At 42.7% G+C, this 22622-nt stretch overlaps 1 protein-coding gene and 1 long non-coding RNA gene across 2 annotated transcripts in view; both read right to left on the bottom strand.

Moving 5' to 3' along the window:
• Adam28 (ADAM metallopeptidase domain 28) overlaps positions 1-22622 on the bottom strand; it is a 218329-nt gene that overhangs the window by 163869 nt on the left and 31838 nt on the right. The gene's annotated exons all lie outside the window — the stretch shown is intronic.
• Positions 12749-16341, bottom strand: LOC116913639. The gene is made up of 3 exons (XR_004389633.1): positions 16307-16341; positions 16115-16209; positions 12749-12946 (listed from the first exon to the last, which is right to left on the bottom strand). It is a non-coding gene; the product is annotated as an uncharacterized LOC116913639 (long non-coding RNA).

Genomic DNA, 22622 nt, shown 5'->3' with positions numbered 1-22622 from the left:
ATAGTGCTAGAGTGAACATACTTGATATGCAGGCATCTCTACTGACATTTTCCAAAGTCCTTCAGGTGAATGTCCAAATGTGGGATTGCAACATAGTATGGCAGCTCTATTTCAGTTCTTTGAGCAATCTCTGAACCAAGGTTTTCCTCAGCTGCTCTACTAGTTTACGGGCTTAGTAATAGTGCAGAGTGCTCCTTTCCACACAAACCTGTCACTGTTATTTTTTGTTCCCACAACTGTGCCCATTCAGATTGGAATAATAAGTTACCCTGATGTGTTTTGTTAGTTTTCATTCCTTTTATCCCTGGCCACATTGAATATTATAATTATTTATTTAACATGTATACTCATTTGAGGGTCGTCAGCTCAACTCATTAGCTGTGATGTCCTGGAGTACTAGAATGTTACCCAGAAACCCCTTGTCTGTAGCTACATCTTGGTGTATATTTCTCTAGAAATTTCCACCTATTATGCTAAGATCCTGGTGCATATTGAAATGAAGTGAGTCCAGTGTCACATCTTGGAATTTGATTTCATTTTAAACATACAAGGACCCACATATCCTTCAACATTTCCTAAGGGTACCATTCATTCAACATAATTTTGACTTTGTATGTAGAACCCCCATGGATTTTCTCTGTTAAGGCAACTCATTCTTGAGAAAATGGTCATGTCTGCTTGGGTAAAGACATAAACTTTGAAAAGGAGTTATGACATAGCCATGTCTAAAGCTTTCCTGTAGTACATGCCAATTGGAAACATTTTCCAAATTTTTCCTGAGTTTAAATGTGTAAAAATTAATCCACTAGGCATCAGGCTTCATAAGTTTGAAACAGCCTTGTTTGATAAGTTGTCCTGATCTAAGTTTTCTTCTTACCTCACCAGGATCACTTCCCTAATGAAAGTAGTTCTTGCAGAAACCCACCTGTGCATTTTCTGTTTCTATCTTGTTTCCTTATATTCAGTCATTGTTTCTAAGACTCCAGTACTATGTGAATAAGGTAGGAGCAGACAGACTGCTATTCTTTCTCAATTTATACAGATTTTTTGTCTCTCCCATTAATATAATGTTGGCTATGTTTCTTGAATAAGAACATTTATTATGCCTAGGCATGTTTCTCCTATTCCTAGTTTCTTTGGAACTTTTATCAGGAGCTGATGATGGATTTTTCCAATAACTTTTTCTGTAGGTATTGTGATGACATTACAACATTTATCTTGGAGACTTTTGTTGCTGAGATAGAATTTTGGATTTACCTCTATTGTATTATCATTTCATAACTATGACACATTTTTATTGTTTGTGCGATTATTTTTTAATGTTTATTTTTTGAGACAGGGTTCATCTATGTAGCACTGCCTGTTTTCAAGTCATTTTTTAGATCATGTGAGACTCAAACGCACAGAGGTCTGCCTGCATCTGCCCTTCAATTGCCGAGATTAAAGTCTTGTTCCACTACCACACTGAGCCTACAAATTTGTTTTTGAGTTTAGTTTTTCAGTGCTTGTTAAGCTTATATGACTTTCAGGGATATTAGTATTGCTGCTGCTGCTAGTTATATTGATGGGAGTCTAACACTTTTTATATGGAGTGGTGCAACAATGACATTGTGGAATCTCTTAGTGTTCATTCCATATTTGACTCATTGAAACATTTGCTGATCTTGAAAGATCTGTGGCAAAATAAGATGGTGTATCTATTTTGTCTTGGGCTTTTATTACTTGGAAGACATTATCATGACTTAGCACACTTTTTGTATCTGATATTTGTGAATATTATATGCTATAGGAAGGACGTAGACTGATGAAGCACAAAGCGGCATTATAAAGAACCTTCATAAACACCACCGTAAATTAATACTTGCAACCATGCCTCTCTTCAAGGAGCATTAGAAATGTAAAAATAGACTCAAGGAAAGGTAGAAAGCTAGTGATATTGTGAATCTTCTTTTAATGAGTAATTGTTCTATAATCTTAAGAGTCTCATCCATAAACATTTACAGAGCAGAAAGGGGACAGAAGTAATTGAAGCATGTATGTACTTTAATTCTGTCCTCAATTAGGTTAGAAAAAGCAAAGAGGGAATATGACAGGATAACCATTATTAAAGCCACAGTGAGGCTGCCACTCCTATGTGAATTTATACTTCTAAGTAAATTTTGTCCTCTTAACAGAATACTGGCTGACACTTGCCTCGATATTTCCACCAACTGACTTTCCTCAGCTACAGGACCTTTGACCCGATTTCTCAGCAGAGTTGGATTTGAACTGGATGGCACGCATCTATGACCCTGTTGCCCCCTGGTGGCACTGGTTCTAATAACATGGAAGGTTGTTCTCTTTTCTTCTCCTCCATCTTTATTAATTGGTTATTTCTTATTTACATTTCAATTGTTATTACTTTTCCCGGTTTCCAGGCAAACATCCCCCTAACCCCTCCCCATCCCCTTCTATATGGGTGTTCTCCTCCCGATCCTCCTCCTTTTACCGCCCCCCCCCAACAATTCCATTCACTGGGGTGTCAGTCTTGGCAGCGCCAAGGGCTTCCCCCTTCACTGGTGCCCTTACTAGGCTATTCATTTCTACCTATGCAGTTGGAGCCCAGGGTCAGTCCATGTGTAGTCTTTGGGTAGTGGCTTAGTCCCTGGAAGATCTGGTTGCTTGGCATTGTTGTTCATAAGGGTTCTCAAGCTCTGGTAGTGGACCAGTCTGGACAGCTCTGCTATCATTAGAAATGGTCAGGACCTGTCTTGACTGGTCTGCACCAGTCTGAACTGGTCAAGTCCCATCTGAACCAGTCTGAACTGTGCAGTTCCTATTCGTACTAGTCTGGACAGGTCTGGTCCTTTCTGGACAGGTCTAGACTGGCCTTGAATGGTTGGGTCTGTTCTGGACCAATCTGTGCCTGTCTGGACCTGTCTCCTCCGGTGTGAACCAGTCAGGACCAGTCTGGACCACTCTGGCCCAGTTAGGTCATGTTTGAGCCAGTCTGAATTGGTCCTTACAAGTCTCAACGAGCCTGAACCAGTATCAACTGGTCTGAACCCCTCTGAACCGGTCTGAACAGGTCTGAACCAGTCTGGTCCGGTCTGAATTGTTCTGAACCTATCTCGACCTCTCTGATCCGGTGTGGTCCTACAGTACCGGTCTGGTCTGGTCCGAGCCAGTATGGTCCCTTCTGGACCTGTCTGATCCTGTCTGTTCCAGCCTGAATGGGCCTAAACCAGTCTGTTCAGGTCTGAATCGGGCTGAACCTGTCCAGTCAGGTCTGGACTAGTCCTTTCTGTACCGTTCTGCTCCAGTCTCAAACGGTTTGAACCGGTGTGACCCAGTGTGACCCGGAGTGGTCCTGTCTGGACTGTTCTGTACCAGTCTGAACTGGTCAAGTCCTGTCTGGACCGTTCTCTTCCTTTCTGAATCAGTCTGAACCAGTCTAAATGGGTCTGAACCCTTCTGGAACGGTCCAGTCAGGTCTGGTCTGGTCCGGACCGGTCTGCTCTGGATTGAACCTGTCTGAATCAGTCCTAATATGTCTGAATTGGTCTTATCCATTCTGGTCTGTTTCAGACCGGTTTGACGCCATATGACACAGTCTGAACCGATCTCAGCTTGTGTGGTCCAATCTAAACTGGACTGAACTGGTCTGCCATGGTCTGAAGCTGTCTGAACCAGTCTGAACCGGTTTGTGCCGGGCCGAATTGGTCTGAACTGCTCTGTTATAGTGTGAACCCATATGAGCCGGACTGCACAGATCTGGTACGGTCAGGTCCTGTCTGAACTGGTCTGAACTATACTGAACTGGTCTGAACCAGTTTGATCTAGTATGAACCGGTCTGAATTGGTCTGGTCCAGTGTGAACTGCTCTGAAAAGGTTTTGTTCCAGTCTGAACCAATTTGAACCGGTTTGGTCCAATTCTGAAAAGGTCAAAACTGGTTTGAAGCAGTCTGAACCGGTCGGAACTGGTCTAAATTGGCCAGTTCGGATTCGGACAGGTCTGGGCTGCTCTAGTCCTGTCTGGACCTGTCTGAACTGGGCTGGTCCGGTCTGTTGCGTTCTGGATCAGTCTGGGCCGGTATGGACCTGTCTGCTCCGGTCTCAACAGAACTCAACCAGTGTGAACCAGCCTGGTCCAGTCTGGACCGGTCTGGAGAGCTTTGGAATGGTATGAAACGGTCTGGACCTGTCTTGAATGGACCATTAAGTTCCGGTTCGTACCGGTCTGGACATGTCTGGTTCTTCCTGGACAGGTCTGGTCCGGTCTTGACTGGTGGGGTCCTTTCTGAACCGGTCTGTGCTAGTCTGGACCTGTCTGCTCCGGTTTGAACCAGTCTGGACTAGTCTGGACCAGTCTGGACCAGTCTGGTCCAGTCTGAACCAGTCTTTTACATTCTGAACCGGTCTGATCCGGTCTTAACTGGTCTGAACTGGTCTGAATGGAACTGTGTGGATGCAGTCCTGTCTACACCGGTCTGGACCAGTTAGGTCATGTTTGAACCAGTCTGAATTGGTCCTAACTGGTCTCAACTGGTCTGGAACAGTTGAACTGATCTCAACCCATCTGGTCCGATCTAAACAGGACTGAACCAGTCTGAAGCTGCCTGAATCGGTCTGAACTCGTCTGTTCTGTTCTGAACAGATCTGAACTGGACTGCACAGTTCTGGTGCGGTCAGGTCTGGTCTGAACCAGTCTGAACCAGTCTGAACCGGTCTGAACCATACTGAACCCGTCTGAACCGGTCTGATACGGTATGAACTGGTCTGAATTGGTCTGGTTCGGTCCGAACCGGACTGAACTGATCTGGTCTGGTCTGAAACGATCTGAACTGGACAGTACTGGACTAAACCAGTTTGAACAGTTCATTCCCGGTCTAAAAAAGTATGTACTGCTCTGAACTGGTATGAACCAGTTTGGTCTGTTCTGAACCTGTCTGGTCTGGCCAGAACTGGACTGAATAGTTCAGTTCCAGTTCGGATCAGTGTGAACAGGTCTGTTCCTTTTGGAACAGGTCTGGACTGAACTTGATCGATGGGGTCCATTCTGGACCAGTCTCTTCTGGTCTGAATCAGTGTGAACCGGTCTAATGGGTCTGAACCGGTCTGGACCATCCAGACTGGTTTCGTGTCTGGATTTTCAACCTGTCTGCAAACGGCCCTAACATGTGTCTCAGTCTATCAGGTTTGGCCCGCTTCAGAGGGCGTTTGTACCCTGGTCTATAACAAAATCTGAACTGATCTCAACCCCCGGTCTGGTCTGGATCTAATCTAACTGGTCGAACCATTCTGGCACCGTCTGAAGCTGTCTGAAGCAGTCTGAACTGGTCTCTTCTGGGCCGAATTGGTCTGAATCGCTCTGTTCCGGTCTGAACGATCTGAACCGGACTGCACAAGTCTGGTAGGGTCAGGTCTGGTCTGAACTGGTCTTAACCAGTCTGAACTATACTGAACCGGTCTGAACTGGTATGATAAGGTATGAACTGGTCTGCATCAGTCTGCTCCGGTCTGAAAAGTTCTGAATCGGTTTTGGTCAGGTCTGAACTGATCTGAGCCGGTTTGGTACAGTCTGAACAGGTCAAAACTGGTCTAAACCAGTCTGAACTGGTCTGCACTGGTCTAAATTGGCCAGTTTGGGTTCAGACTGGTCTTGACTGCTCTATTCCTGTCAGGCCTGTCTGCACCGACTGGTCCAGTCTGGTCTGATCTGAACAGGTCTGAACCAGTCTGGTCAGGTCTGAACTGTTCTGGACCAGTCCAGTCAGCTATGGACAGTTTTGGACCTGTCTGTTCTGGACTTATCCAGTCTGAATCGTTCCTAACCTGTCTGAACCTATCTTAATCAGTCTGGTACGGTTCAGACTGGCCTGAACTGGTCTAGCCCATTATGAGCCTGTTGGACTGGTCTGGATAGGTCTGGATTGGTCTGAACTGGACTGAACTGGTCCAGTCTGGTTAGAAACAGTCTGAACTGGACTGAACTGGACTGAACAGGTCTGAACAGGTCAGTCCCAGTCTAAACAAGTATGTACTGGTCTGAACTGGTATGAACCAGTCTGTTCTGTTCTGAACCGGTCTGAACCAGTCTGGTCCGGTCAGAACCTGTCTGAACTGTTCAGTTCCAGTTTGGACCGGTCTGGACAGGTCAGGTCCTTTCTGGACAGGTCTGGACCAGACTTGACTGGTGGGGTCCGTTCTAGACCGGTCTGTGCTGGTCTGGACCTGTCTGTTCCCGTGTGAAGTGGTGTGAACTGGTATGGACCACTCTGGATCAGTCTGAACCAGACTGTACTGGTCCAGTCCTTTCTAGACCAGTCTGGACCAGTATGGTCACATTTGAACCAGACTGAATTGGTCCTAACTGGTGTCTATGAGTCTGAAATGGTCTCAGCTGATATGAACCTCTCTAAACCATTCTGAACAGGTCTGAACTGGTCTGGTCTGGTCTGAATCCTTCTGAACAAGTGTGAACCGGTCTGGTAGGGTCTGGACCAGTCTGAACTGGTCTGAACCGGTCAAGTACATTCTGGACTGGTCTCTTCTGATCTGAACCAGTCTGAACAGGTCTAGACGGGTCTGAACCAATCTGGAACGGTCCAGTCAGGTCTGGACCAGTCCAAACTGTCTGGTCTGGATTGAAGCTGTCCGAAATGATCCTAACATGTCTGAACCGGTATTATCCGGTCTGGTCCATTTCGGATCAGTTTGAACCTGTCTGTAATAATCTGAACTGATATCAACCCATCTAGTCTGATTTTAACTTGGACCAAACTATTTTGGCATGGTCTGAAGCTGTCTGAACTGGTCTGAATTGGTCTGTTCTGTTCTGAACAGATCTAAACTGGACAACACAGGTCTGGTAGAGTCAGGTCTGGTCTGAACCAGTCTCAACCTATCTGAACCATACTGAACTGGTCTGAACCAGTCTGATACAGTATGAACCAGTATGAATTGGTCTGGTCTGGTCTGAACCATTTTGAACCGGTTTTGATCCAGTCTGAACACGACTGCACCAGTCTGGTCTGGTCTGAACTGGTATGAACTGGACTGTACTGCATGAAACTGGTCTGGACAGTTTGTTCCCTGTCTAAATAAGTATGTACCGATAAGAACTGGTATGAACCAGTCTGGTCTGTTCTGAACTTGTCTGAACCAGTCTGGTCCAGGCAGAACTGGTCTGGACAGGTCTTGTCCTTTCAGAACAGGTCTGGACCTGCCTTATCCAGTGGGGTCCATTCTGGACTGGTCTATGCTGGTCTGTACCTGTCTGAATTGGTGTGTTCCATTCTGAATCAGTCAGAACTGGTCTGAACTGGTATGAACTGGTCTGATCTGGACTGTTCTAGTCCAGTCCTGTCTAGACTGGTCTGGACCAGTTTGTTCACGTTTGAACCGGTCTGAATTGCTCCTAACTGGTCTCAACGAGTAGAACCAGTCTCAACTGGTCTGAACCTCTCTGAAATTGTCTGAACAGCTCTGAACCGGTCTGGTCCGGTCTGAACCGGTGTGGTCCATTCAGGACCTGTCTGGTCAGGTCTGGTCTGGTCTGAATGGGTCTGAACCAGTCTGTTCAGGTCTGAACCAGACTGGACCAGTCCAGTCAGGTCTGGACCGGTCTGGACTGGTCTGTTCCATTATGGAACTGTCTGCTCCGGTCTCAACCAGTCTGAACCAGTGTGAACCTGTGTGGACCAGTGTAGACCGGTCTGAATGTGTCTAAATCGGCCAGTTTGGGTTCAGACAGGTCTGGATTGCTTTAGTCCTACCTGGACCTGTCTAGACCAGGCTGGTATGATCTGTTCCATTCTGGACTGGTCTGGGCTGTTAGGGACCTGTATGCTCTTGTTTCAACTGGTCTCAACCAGTGTGAACCAGACTGGTCCGGTCTGGACCGGTCAGGACAAGTATGTTCATTTCTGGACCGGTCTGCTCCCATCTCAACCAGTCTGATCTGGTGTGAACTAGTCTGATCCAGTATGGATGGGTCTGGACCAGTCTGAACCAGTCAAGTCCGGTGTGGACTGGTATCTTCCAGTCTGAACCAGTCTGAACTGGTCTAAATGGGTCTGAACCAGTTTGGAATGGTCCAGTCAGATCTGGACCAGTATGGACCAGTCTGGTCTGGATTGAACTTGTCCAAAACGGTACTAGCATGTCTGAACCGGTCTTATCCATTCTGGTATGTTTTGGAATGCTTTGACAGCGTCTGAAACAGTCTGAACCCATCTCAGCCAGTCTGGTCCAATCTAAGACTGAACCAGTCTGCCATGGTCTGAAGCTGTCTGAACCAGTTGGAACCTGTCTGATCCGGGTCGAACCGGTCTGAACCCCTCTGTTCTAGTGTGAACCCATATGAACCAGACTGCACAGGTCTGGTACGATCAGGTTCGGTCTGAACCAGTCTGAACTGGTCTGAACCCTGGTCCAGTCTGAACCAATTTGAACCGATTTGGCCCATTCTCAACAGGTCAAAAGTGGTTTGAACCAGTCTGAACAGGTCTGAACTGGTCTAAATCGGCCAGTTTGGGTTTGGACCAGTCTGGCCTGCTCTAGTCCTGTCTGGACCTGTCTGTTCCATTCTGGACCGGTCTGGGCTGGGATGGACCTGTCTACTCCAGTCTCAACTGGTCTCAATCGGTATGAACCAGTCCGGTCTGGTCTGGAGTGCTCTGGACAGCTGTGGAATGGTATGAAACATTCTGCACCTATTTTGACTGGTCTGGACCGGTCTGAACTGGTCAAGTCCAATATGAACCGGTCTGAACCGTTCAGTTCCGGTTTGTACTGGTCTGAACAGGTCTGGACCTTTCGGGACAGGTCTGGACCGGCCTTGACTGGATGGGTCTGTTCTGGACCGTATTGGGCCTGTCTGGACATGTCTGCTCTGGTGTGAACCAGTCAGGACCAGTCTGGACCAGACTGGTGCATTCTGAACCAGTTTGTTCCATTCTGAACCAGACGTAACCAGTCTGAACTGGTCTGAACTGTTCTGAACCAGACTATACAGGTCCAGTCCTGTCTAGACCGGTCAGGACTGGTCTGGTCACATTTGAACCGGTCTGAATTGGTACTGACTGATCTCAATGTGTCTAAACCTCTGTCAGATCTGAAACTCTCTGAAATGGTCTGAACAGAGCTGAACCAGTCTTATCTGGTCTAAATCAGTCTGAACCTGTTTTGAATTGTCTGAACCGGTGTGGTCCTACTGCACCAGTCTGGTCCAGTCTGAGCCTGTATGGTCCCTTCTGGACCTGTATGGACCAGTATGGACCAGTCTGGTCCAGTCTGAACTGGTCTGTTCCATTCTTAACTGGTCTGAACTGGTCCTGTATAGACTGGTATGCACCGGTTTGGTCATGTTTGAACCGGTCTGAATTGGTCCTAACTGATCTCAATGAATCTGAACCAGTCTCAACTGTTCTGAACCTCTCTGAACTGGTCTGAACAGGTCTGAACCGGTCTGGTCTGGTCTGAATTGGTCTGAACCAGTGTGAACCAGTCTGGTCAGGTCTGGAAGGGTCTGGACCTGTCTGAACTGGTCATGTCCATTTTGGACCAATCTCTTCCAGTCTGAACCAGTCTGAACTGGTCTAAATGGGCCTGAACCAGTCTGGAACGGTCAAGTCAGATCCGGACCAGTCCAGACCGGTCTTGTCCAGATTGAACCTGCCTGAAATGGTCCTAACATGCCTGGAAACGGTCTTATCCGGTCTGGTCCGTTCGGACTGGTTTGAACAGGTCTGTAACAGTCTGAACTGATCTCAACCGGTCTGGTCTGATCTAAACCGGACTGAAACATTCTGGCATGTTCTAAAGCTGTCTGAACTGATCTGAACCAATCTGTTCTGGGTGCAATTGGTCTGAACCATCCTGTTCAGTTCTGAACCCATATGAACCGGACTGCACAGGTCTGGTATGTTCAGATCCGGTCTGAACCATGCTGAACTGGTCTGAACCATTCTGATCCAGTATAAACCGGTTTGAATTGGTCTGATCTGGTCTGAACCATTCTAAACTGATATTGATCCAGTCTGAATTGATCTGAACCAGTTTAGTCCAGTCTGATCAGGCCAAATGTTCTGAACCAGTGCAATCCAATCTTCACCTGAAATCCATTTCTGGTGAAACCGTTTGGGTTCGACCAGTTGATTGTCTGAACAGTTAGTCAGTCTGATCAGACCTGATCAGACTGGACTAAACTGTCCAGATAATTCCAGACTTGATCAACGGAATGGTTCTGGTTTATACTGGATCAGAATGGTTCCAGTTCAGCATGGTTCAGACCGGATCTGAATACCAGACCTGTGCAGTCCGGTTCAGTTCCATGAACAGGATGGTTCAGACTTGTGTGCGGTTCCAGCTTTGGTCCAAATCAAGATCAGACCAGACCGGTTGGACTTCAACTGTTAGACCGGTTTGAACTGATCTGGTCTGAACCATTCCTAACTGGTCCGGGTCTGAACCAGTTTAGTCAATTTGGAAAATGGGCCTGAGATTAAACTGGTCTAAAATCAGTGGTTGGGTTGGACCAGTTGATTGCTCTAGTCTGTCTGGACCTGTCAGGGCCGTGAGGCTGGTCTGGTCTGTTTTACTCTGTGCCAGTATGGACCTGTGTGCTCCGGTCTCAACTGGACTCAACTGCTTTGAACTGGACTGGTCCGGTCTGAACCAGTCTGGACAGATTTTGAGCAGTCTGAAATGGTCTGGACTTGTCTTTACTGGTCAGGATCAGTCTGTACCGGTCAAGTCCAGTCTGAACTGGACTGAACTGGTCTAAAGGGTCTGAACCGGTCTGGAATGGTCCAGTCAGTTCTAGACTGGTCCGGACTGGTCTGGTCTGGACTGAACCTGTCTGAAATGGTCTTAACAGTTCTGAACTGATCTTATCCAGTCTGTTACATTTCGGACGGGTCTGAACCAGTCTGAACCAGTCTGAATCGGACCATCTGAACCAGTCTGAACCTGTCTGGTACGGTCTGATTTGGTCTGAACTGCTCTGAACTGGACCGAACCAAACTGGTCCAGTCTGAACTGGTCTGTATCAGTCCTAAACAGTCTGAAATGGCCTGAATTGGTCTGAACCAGTCTCTACTGGTCTGTTCCAGTGTGGACTGGTCTTGTCTGGTCTGGTTTTTACTGGACCTGTCTGAACTGGTCTGAATCTGTCTGGACCAGTCTGGACAGTTCTGGTCTGGTCTGAATAGGTCTGATCAATTCTGGACCAATCTGTTCCATTCTGGACCTGTCTGCTCTGTTCTCAATCGGTCTGAACTGGTGTGAACTGCTCTGGTCTGTTCTGGACTGGTCTAGACTGGTCTGAACCAGTCAACTCCGGTCTGGACTGGCCTCTTTCTGTCTGAACCAGTCTGAATAGTTCCAAAAGGGTCTGACCTGGTACAGAATGGTCCAGTCAGGTCTGGACCGGTCCGGAACGCTCTGGTCACAATTGAACCTGTCCGAAACAGTCCTAACATATCTGAACTGGTCTTATCTGGTCTGGTCCATTTCGGGCCCCTTATGAACTGGTCTGAAACAGTCTCAACCAATCTCAACCAGTCTGGTTCATTCTAAACAAGACAGAACCAGTCTGGCATGGTCTGAACCACTCTGTTCCTGTCTGAACTGATCTGAACCAGACTGCACAGGTCTAGTAAGATCAGGTCCGGTCTAATCCATTCTGAACCGGTCTGAACCATAATGAACCAGTCTGAACCGGTCTGAACCAGTCTGAACTGTTCTGAACCAGTTTTTGTCTGTTAATAATATTTGTTATAATAGCAAACAATATGAAATATGCAGCATAAAATAAGTACAATGAGTGAAAACTATTTGTAACTAATACGGTGAAATATAAAACTAACATAGGATCTTGGAATAATTCTAATATGACTAAATGGGAGGTAGAAGGGAACATTAAAATACGATGCCCTTAGACCTTCTTAATTCATCCACTACCACTTATATGTGGTAGCTGCTCTGTTTTGTCCTGCTAAATGAAACAGAAAATGTCATCATCAAACAAATATTCTCAGATGATAGATTCACATCACTTAAAATAAGGGTAATATTTGGGTATATTTTCTTAACTCTATAGAAAGAATTAGTTCAGTTAAAAATGTATTTGAATTTGTGTGCTACCACCTGATAATCAGGTGAGTTTAACCTCTTTATCATACCTCTCATAGGTTTTGTAATGGATCCTGTGCAAATATTTTTACCAATGATAAGATTTTGACAAATATTGTTTCTCATAGGAAATTAAACAAACATTAGTATTTTTGTGCTAGGAAACCAAAGCATGTTGACAGTGGTGCAGGGCTTAATCTTGCAGAATGTTTAATCAACTTTTAAATCAAATCATTGTTTCTAAATGATCTTATCAAAAATAATAATTTCATATGCAAGGAATTCTCTAACTTAAGGACCATGGGAAGAAAGGGGGGAAAATATAGCAGACAATATTGGTGGATTCTCTAAATAAAGAATGTGTCATACATACCTGAATGTATCCAGATGTATTTCAGTATATGAGTATATATATGTGTGTATATAAATATATATACATATATATATATGTGATGTTTAAAAACTTTTCCCATACTCTAATAATCATTTTGTGTCCCAAAGCTTCTCTGATATATACAAATTTATGACATCATGAAATGATTTGATCAAATGATTCCATTCATTTGATGAATAAATAAATCTTGTCTTACCTGTAGGACCTTCTTCCTGCAGTTCAGCATATGCAATATTAAATTTTTCATCAATATCACTGGTTTTCCAGTTGTGTCCAGCTATGGCTTTTGTCATAATAGAAGATTTTCCAGAATAATTTATTGATTCTTTGTATGTCTTTAAGTCTTCAGACCTTTTGTCAATGTGTTTACTAAATATATCATCATTTCCAAATATTTGATCATAGTTGTCAATCATGATTTGTATAAGAGACTTCTGTAACACCACAAGGCAAAAACAAGATTGTCATTTCACATAGTTTTAAAATAAATTTAAAATGAAAAGAAATACCAAAGAGGAAAATTTACAGATAAGAACCCATTAAATGAAGTCTGAAATGGAGACTCTAAGTCTTTTACCATCTTTACACAACTTGTTAAATTTCATGCATATTACAAAAAAGAACAGAACTATGCACCAAAGCAACATTTCAGAACTGATATGCTGCAAAAAAAACTGTGAGTGTACCAAATTAATGACCGTTGTGTGTTAATTTTGTGTGTGTGTGTGGGGGGGGTAGCTGTTTATTGTGATGTTTTGAATGGGATGCCTCTCTAGTTCCAGGCATCGCAATGCCCTCTCATTGACAATTATCTGGTGCCTTGGTCTGCCTGGTAAAGAGTGCCACTGCTTAGAATTTGTAGTTACAAAAGGTAGGTGCCCATTTTCAATGCTTTCTCTGCTACATTTTTTGTTTCCCAAGATAAAACCATCGGTCTCAACTATATTTGTTTTTTCTTCTTTTCTGCAGTCGTGTTCCTCTGTCATGACAATTGCAAGTGCTATATACTAGCTCAGCATTTGTAGGTCCCAAATAACCACCTACTTCAATAAGTTTCCCTGGTCATGTTTTATTTTTATTGTTTATTTCATTCATTTACATTTCAAACATTATCCCCCTTCACAGATCCCTTCCATAAATCCTATATCTCCTCCCCTACCTCTATTGCAATTTTCTCTCACTTGACCACACACTCCTGCCTCAACAACCTAGCATTTCCCTACCCTGGGCCATCAAGCCCCTCAGGACTAAGCAGCTCCCCTCCTAGTGATGCCAAATAAGGCAATCCTCTGCTACATATCCAGCTAGAGCCATGGTTCCCCCATGTGCACTCTTTGGTTGGTCTTTTAAATCCTGATGTTTTATTACGGCAATAGAAATGTGACTGAGAGAAGTTGGTGAGAAGAGGGAGTCTTAATTGAGAAAATGCCTCCATCAGATGGACCTATTGTATAGTGAAGCCCTGGGGATATTATCCTGATTTAACCTTGATTTGTAGGGCCCAGATCTCCAGGATGGTGCCACCCTTGAGTTATTTAGTCAGAAAAAGAAAGGTATGAGATACAAGGCAGGAGGCAGTGCTCCCACCAGCTTCTGCCTCACTTCTTGCCTTCCTGTTTTATTTTTTGGCTCTGACATTTCTCAGTATTTAACTGGTAACTGCAAGTAAGTATATTGTGTAACCTGGTCTCCATTAGTTGCTTTTCATCATGTTTTGTCACAGCAATTGTAGAAAATTAAGTGGCACTTTCCTAAATTGAACAACACTGGTAGTTATTTTTCTCCTGAGATGATAATCTTAGGTTAAACAAACTCTATTCATCACATATGTTTCTTCTCAGCATGCACCTAAGTTTATTTTGAGCAATCCTGCACAGAGATAGTCTATTTTATATATGCAGATTACAGGATAGTTTGCTTCTTTTTTCATACCTGACCATAAAAAAAGAATATATTTGAAAAGAACTGGCATAAAGGAAGAATCTTTAATAGTTATTAAGAGTAAAAATACATTTATTGTTTCATTTTGGACTAAAACATGCAGTTTGATATAGTCTTGGATTTTTGGGTTTCCAGTAATTTGGTAATTAGAAATTAACTAAAAAAGCTACGTTTCTAGTTCAAGCCAAGTACATGTCCTGAGCAAGAATCTTATTCAAGCTATCCTTGGGCTTCTCATCCTCCATTGTGAGTAACATGATATCTTCTTTCCTGTGGACCTAATACCTGGAGCTACTAGTTAACATGTACCTTGCTTTCTGTCATATTTACATTTTCTTTATCTTTTATCCTTTTCAAAATATGTGTCCTTTATTAATTCTCTGAAATTTCTAATCATGCTACCAAGTAACTCTCATTTCATTTTTCAATCCTTCAATATATCCCTTGGAAACAATCCCCCCTCACTACATTTCAAAAATTAAAATTAAATAAAAATTTAAATTTAATTAAAAAAATTAAACTAAAATTTAAAAAAATTAAAAATAAAGTGTGTGAGATGTGTGGTCACACATTATACCCTCTTGTCCAAACAGATTTTCTTGCAAATGTATAACGAAATAAGTCTGGTTTAAGCTCTCTGTGTTTTACTATACTCTCAATACTGGAATCTCCTGGAGATGCCTCTCCTTCTATATCCTGGTATCTTGCTGTAGCCTTTAGTCATTGTGATCCTTCAGCTTTGAATCTGCAGGATCTACCCCATCATATGCTCCAACAGCAGGATCTAGGGCCCCTATATATATGTAGCAGATATGCAGCTTGATCTTCAGGTAGGTCCCCTACCAGTTCATATGCAGGCTGGCTCTGACTCTGTTGTCTACAACTGGATTGCTTTCTTTTATCTGGGCTGCTTTGTATGGCTTCAGTGGAAGGTGATTCACTTATTCCTGTTGTGAATTGATGTATGAGAGTGGGTTGGTGTCAATGGAAGGTCTACACTACTGAGGTAAAGAAGAATGGAGGGAAAAACAGGTTGTAAAGATGGGACTTGGAGGAAGGGACTGCAATCAGGATATAAAGTAAATAACTTAGTGAAGAATATTGATGTATATGTGTTTATAATAAAATTAACAGCTACAGTATACCTGAGGATCATAAAACTGTACCTGAAATAGGTTAGTGCTAAAATAATGGAAAGCATACAAAATAATATACACCAATTATTCATCATTACATATGTATATACATATACATATACAAATACATGCACATGTACAAGTATACTTTACACGTATATGTACACAACAAACTCACACTCATACACACACTCACACACACATATATGTATACACACATACACACATATATATACATATATATATATGCAATATGCTTTAATATGACCAGCAATTCACATGATGTGAATATTTAGTAATATCATGGTCTCACCACTGTGAAACACAACTGTTCTATACTCCAAAAGTAGGGCTACAATGAAAAAAACAAACAAAACCTAGGTAATCCGGATCTTTTAAAATTTCACTCTAGTCTTCTTGGATTACCATTATATGTACAGATTATTGTTGGCTAAAACATCAATATCTAAATCAATATCTAAGAAGAAAGAAGGAAAGAACAGTAGAAAGAAACGGTTAACTTACTTTAAACTACATTAAAAATCTCCCTTCCCAAATCTTCCTGAAATAGATCAATACATATTCTACTCCACTCCATAAGAATGCAATCCTAGGGTTTCCTGTTAGAGAAATCATCTTTGTAAAGTATTCCCAATTGCTGAATAATAAAAAATTAGACTTTTTTTGTTCCCAAAGGCAAATTTTGATCCCCCTTACCTTTCTTAAGACGTCACTCCCACATAATGAATCTCCTGAAGTCTGATCCCACAGTACATGGAGCTATGTAGAGTCAACCTGTAACTGTCTAAATTCATGGAAGAATCTTTTTTTATGCGAATACACATATGAGATGTTTTTAATGAGTATAAAGTTTGGTTCTGGGATCTGTTGCAAAAGGCTAAACAAAGAAAAAGGAGAATTTTAGGTTAGACCATCTTGAAAATAATGTAAGTTAGAAATCTAACTACAAAGAACAAATAGGGTAAATGTTTTGTAGACCAACTCATAGTATAATAAGAATTCAAAAGAAGTAAGAATATATTACATAAAATATTTTCTGCAAATCACTTTTCTGTACAGAATCATGGAAAAACATTTTTCAAATTATTTAGGAATTTCAGTGTACTAGATGTATGACTTTACCATGCAGCCAGAGGAACATGTCAGATCCCTGGTAACAGAATGAGTGAATATTGTTGCAAACCATGTATGTTCTCTGTGTGAAAACATCCAGTGTTATCAAACAGCAAACCATCTTTCTTGCCACCATGGGGACACATTTAATATCTAATGTATTATGAATCGACGACACACCCTTATAACAATCTAGAACATAAGGAGCAAAATCACACTCCTGACTCTACTCAATGCCCTGGTAAAAGAATGAATGAAGATTTTTGAAGACCATGTGTGTTCTGTGTATGAAAATATCCAGTGTTATTAAACAGCAAACTATCTTTCCATCCATCATGGAGTGGAGACACATTTAATATCTAATGTAGTATGAATCCATGTAACACTCTTGTGACACTCTAGAACATAAGGAGCAGAAAGCACACTAGTGACCCTATAAATGCAATTATAAAAGCTTGCTTCACAGCAAGACAGAGATGCAGGACTCCTGGGTGCAATGGGAGCTCAAAGCTCCTGGTTAAGTATGAAATCATTCTATGTATCACACAGAAAATGATTCAAAAAAAGTCGCTATACCTGATCTAGACTTCTCTGGTAGTTATAGTTGAGAAAGAAGAATTCAGTAAGAGATTCTGTTCTAATCGGACATATATTGACCATGTGAAATATTCACAATACCATGGTAACAATTCTAGGATGCAAGTAACCCACAGGTATTATACACACTTACTTCTTTTAATTTGTCTCACACAGGAACTAAACCAATACTCTAAACTGACCTGAACACGAGGTGTTACATAGACTGTCTCCTAAATCATGACATTTATAAAGGAGAAGGCTCCAAGGTAAGATTACAGACATGGTTCAACACGCTAGCTTGAGAAATGGGAATGTTTAAAAAGTGACAATACATGTCAGACCTAAGGAAACCTCTTGGCATAGAACATCATTCCAGCTTATAATCCTGTAAACACAAGCCTATGTACCCTACAAAAGCATTGCTGTCAATATTGGTGCAGTTCCCCAAGTGTTTACTGTATCATTACCTTTGAATGGCATTAATTTTTCCAGCCAGAGTTCCATCTGGGATGCTAAGCCAATTTTCATAAAAATCCAAGGTTAGTAAGCTTCCATCGATGTTAATAATAAAATCCTTTTTTATTGAAAATAAAACAAAAATAGTAATGGTCAATGTACATTGTAGAAAGTACTTGAAAAACATTTTTGTTTAAAATTAGCAGTTAGACCAGTGATTCTCAACTTGTGGGTCATAATCAATACGGGGTCACATATATTTTCCATATCAGATATTCCATCCATTTTTCTTGATAATCACATCAGGAGCAAAATTTGAATTATGAAGAGAAGCAAAATGAAGTAATGGTTAAGAGTCACAAAGCCATGAGAAAATATATTAGTGTTACAGGATTAGGGAGCTGAGAATCATTGGTTGAGTGTACTTCCAAAAAGATTCCCAAACTGCCATGGCTCCAGAATCTTGGCTCAAAAAGTGGAACCTATATATGCAGGATCTTATTTTTTTCTTCCTAAGACTAGAATCAATGAAGCAGAGTCCTTGTTGCTATAGCAATGAAATAAACCTACCGTCTGTTCAAATTACCTCTCCTGGCTTCTAGACTACACCACTCCTTGCAATCATAGATCTCCTCCACTTCCCAACTTCGAAAGCTCTCTCTGCCTAAAAACCAGCTCCCACCATTGGAATATCCAGACAGGAGCCTATCATAAAGTGCCCTCTGAGAGGCTCCATCCAGCAGCTGACTGGAATGGGATATGAAGAGCCATAGCCAATCATTGGATTTTATGGATCAATCAGGGACTTGTCACGGAAGAAATGGGGAAGGATTCCACACCCCAAAGGAGATAGGAACTCCATATAGGAAGAGCTACAGAATCAACTACTCAGGACCACTAGGAGCTACAAAGACTGAATTACCATCTAAAAAGCCTACAGAAGCTGTTACCATGACCTACTGCACATTTATAGCAAACGTAAAAGCTTAGTCTCCATGTGTGTCCCCCAACATGTGGAACAGGGCTATCTGCAAGCTCTTGACTTGAAACTCCTCCTCAACTGGCCTTAGGGGAGAAGATGGTCTAACCCTGAACAGAGTTGAGGTGCCAAGGTAGTAGGACAAACCAGGGGCCCGTAACTGGCTCAGAGAAGGAAAAGGACTTTGTGAGGAGAGAAGGGGGGGGGAGGTTGTCAGCATAGGAGACATAAAAATAACAAATAAATAAATGTAAAATAATAATAATGATGATTGTAGTAATGATGATGATTGTAACTCATAAAATAAATGAACAAAACAAAGAAACAAAGGCCATAGTCCTCTTCTTGGAAATAGGCAACTGTCAAAAAATGGCAGCACCAGACATTACCTGATCCTAATTGTATAATTTGGTGAATGTGTAGAGTACACACAAAATAAAACTGTAATATACATGTAAAACTCTACTTACAGACCACCTGGAATAGTGATGAAGTTTCTTATATGTTTTCCAAGTGAGAACATCTCAGTTTCATATCTTTTGTTAAAATTGGTAAATATTCAACAATATAAATTAAGTTGTAAGCATCAGTTTGTTTAAAGAACAGAAACTATCTTTGTTCATAAAATACCACAAATAACTTTCGTGTTGTACTAAGGGTAGCAAGTCATAAAATTGGAAGAATCCCAGGTGCTCTTATACCTCTAAATTTCTTTGAATGCTCATGGCTACCTTCAGTCACTGATCTTAACTTTCTCCCCATGATGTGGTCCTAAGTTTCTGGCAATTTTAACCAGACACACTTGGCAAGCTCAAGAGCAAAGGAGGAATCATTGGGTACCTTTGACCAATGTTACTAAACATAGTTAATCGCAGAACATTATGTTTTCTCTTGATGTCTGGGCCATAGGTCCACAGTCTTCTGAGAGGTGAATTCAGATCAAGGCCCAAACAGAAATAAAACAAGGATATTTGCTGTAGAGTCACTGCAGCTCCCTGACAAATTAAGAGTGCTAGACAGGTTAAATGTAGCTTAGGTTAATTCTTGACTACTTGACATGGAATTAGAATGTCAATATCCCGCAAAAGTGAAAGTGCTGGATTGTTTTTTTGATTGACAAGGAAAACAATTTTGTTTATCTACTGGGCAGAGGGCAATATCAAACATTGACAGCCTATTGTGGGTCAGTGGTGGACTAGCCATTTTGAACTGTTATTTGTGAGGGATAATTTTTGGTAAGTATTATTTAAGACATGAATTTTGTAAAACACACTTTTATCACTATTACTACTTGTCCTGCTATTATTCTACAATATACAGCCTGAGGTGAATCAGTGGGAATATATGTAATGCCAAACTAAAGCCGATCTGTTATATGATTATTTTACCTTCCAACAGAAGCTGTTCACCTGTGTCTTTGGGATGAATCTTGTGACATTCTAATCTTTGTCAGACTTTTACCTGCCATGCATCTTATCAAGAGATCATTACATGGTTCCAGAAAGAGAGATGGTATAAAGCACCCGTTCTTGTTCCAATTAATATATCGCTAAGTGTCTATCTTATCCTCAAGGACCAAATTGTGAATATTCAGATAAAGAAATTGCTGGTTGGGTTTTTTGATTGGGAATGAAAACAATTCCATGTAGGGAGGGCAATATCCAACATTGAACACCAATTCTTTTTTTTTCTCAAATGGCTGCTGAATTTATTTCCTTAATCAACAATGGTCCTGGTAAAATTAGTTAACCAACACTGAGACATTTGTAATGGAAATTTTAAAACCCACATACCTTGATAGAAATTAGAGTTTACACAAACAAAAGAATTCTTTGATATTGCTAGCAAATATAGAAGGAAAAGTGTCCATCTGACAGGTGCAGCACGCATTTATACATTTTCGTTTGACACCTGGACCGTTTCCAGTCTTTCCATAACATCTTCTCCAGATTTTAAAAAAATAGTATGCTGATTTCTATAACAAAGCTTTTTTTTTTTTCATACAAAAAATCAAATGATGGCCAACAAGTCACCACAGTGCCATAGGTAGAGGCTACGAAAAATCGCATTTGAAATAGGTGCTGAAAGAAATACTAACTAGGAGTAGACTGAGCCCTCCTGTGGGTTTGTTGCTTTTAGAGTGTGGGATCTGTCTTCAGGAGCCACAGGGGACCTCCCTGGGGCCCACCCATCTGATGGAAATCCCCAGTTGCCTAAGAGTCAGGCCTCCCAGACCGCTGGGAGCAGTTGTCTGGAAGAGGCAAACACCAGGTGGGGGGTCAATTACAGTTATTGTTTCCTTCCTTCCGCTCAGTTCTGGCACAGAGTCCCGCAGCCCTTAAGATGATAAGGACAGGTGAAAGTTGTGCATGAGAAACATCTGCTGCTTTTCCTGGCAGAGGTGTGGGTATCCCAGCCAAGGCTAGCAACTAAGTCACTGTGGAAGGTGACTTTCCTGGAAGGTCAGTGTGGAAAGGACTCTGTGTGAGCAGGCCCCAGCAACCTCAGGGTCACCTCTGAGAAGAGGCCCTGTTGCCCTGGCAGTGAGTGGGTGGCCCCCTGCCTGCCCAGGGCTGGTGGCAAGGCTGCATGATAACCCCTCCATCTGCAACCAAACTGGGGTTATCCTGACTCACATTGACAGACCCTTTAGCTGGAAAAGCAAAGGAGGCACACAGAGCAGGTACAGGAACCCAGGAAGAGCCTTTTGGCCAGTCAGAGAATAAGGCAGCTCCCACTGAACAATCTGTACCAAAAGGTGTGGAAGGCACGAGCAAGAGTGGCCAGGGACCCTGCAGGGCTGGTGACACCACGGCGTCCACAAGACAGGGGCAGAAGTGACCTGGTTTTGGTTCCCACCCTTTGATAAAGAAAAGAGATCCTTATTCCACTGTGTGATTTAAACAACAACAACAACAACAAAAAACAAAACAACAACAACAACAACAACAAAAAAGCAAAAAAGTTTTTGGTTTTTTTAAAAGAAGCCACTCAAGGTTAAAATAGTTATTTTTATCAAAGAAAATTAATTTTCAAATAAGCTGACACTATCTGGAAATGCCTGTGTTCCCTGCAAGCCCTCCCCACCCCCTGAGTGTCCCAGCGCCACCTCCAGACCTGAGCCTGACACTGAGTTGGACGTAGCAAGAGTGAGCGCTCTGAGAGCCTTTACAGAACGCTGCCGGGCAGGACAGGCAGTGGACTCGCTTACTGTAGTACTGGGCAGGCAGTTCAGGTCTTGATCTCTATAGGTTCTTTGCTTGGGGAGGGTTCAGCTGGTCCTTGGCTGCTATCCTCAAGGACACCTTCCCTGCAGACGAGTGGGACTGCCTCACCTCAAAATGTCTCCTCCTCCTGGAGCTGTTGCTCGAACTTGGCTAGCTGCATCTGGAGCAACTGGAGCTGCACTCAGAGCTCAATGATGGCCTCCCGTTCTTCACCGACTGCTTGGTTCAAGTGATTGATTGTTCTTTATTTCTAACTCTTCATTCTGCCTCTCTAAGTCTTCCAGAATGATCTGCAGCTCCTCCTCATCCTTGCTTTCGCACTCGCTGTCAGAAGAGTGCTTCTCTGTCTCGCTGCAGTCATGCTGGTGACTGGATCTCCACAATCTCAGCTCGGAGGCTGTGGATCTTTTCTTTCTCCGAGGCGATCTGACTGCGCAGAAACTGCTCCATGGCCAGGAGCTGCTCCTGCTCAGTCAGGATCTCATTCTCCCGGGCAGGGAGGATGTTTATGAGCTCCTCCTTTTCGTGCATTTCTTCTTTGGCAACATCCTCGTTCGCAAGGCTGGCTATGTCCTGGGGAATCTTGGTCTCACACTCTTGTCTTTTAGCTTCCCTCAGCTTTCTCTTGAGGCAGTCAGAATCCTCTGTACTTCCCATA

The sequence above is a fragment of the Rattus rattus genome, chromosome 12 (genome assembly GCF_011064425.1).
Source record: "Rattus rattus isolate New Zealand chromosome 12, Rrattus_CSIRO_v1, whole genome shotgun sequence".
Classification (NCBI taxonomy): domain Eukaryota; kingdom Metazoa; phylum Chordata; class Mammalia; order Rodentia; family Muridae; genus Rattus; species Rattus rattus.
Note: the sequence above shows the minus strand (reverse complement) of the source record. Positions and strands in the feature narration are given on the sequence as shown.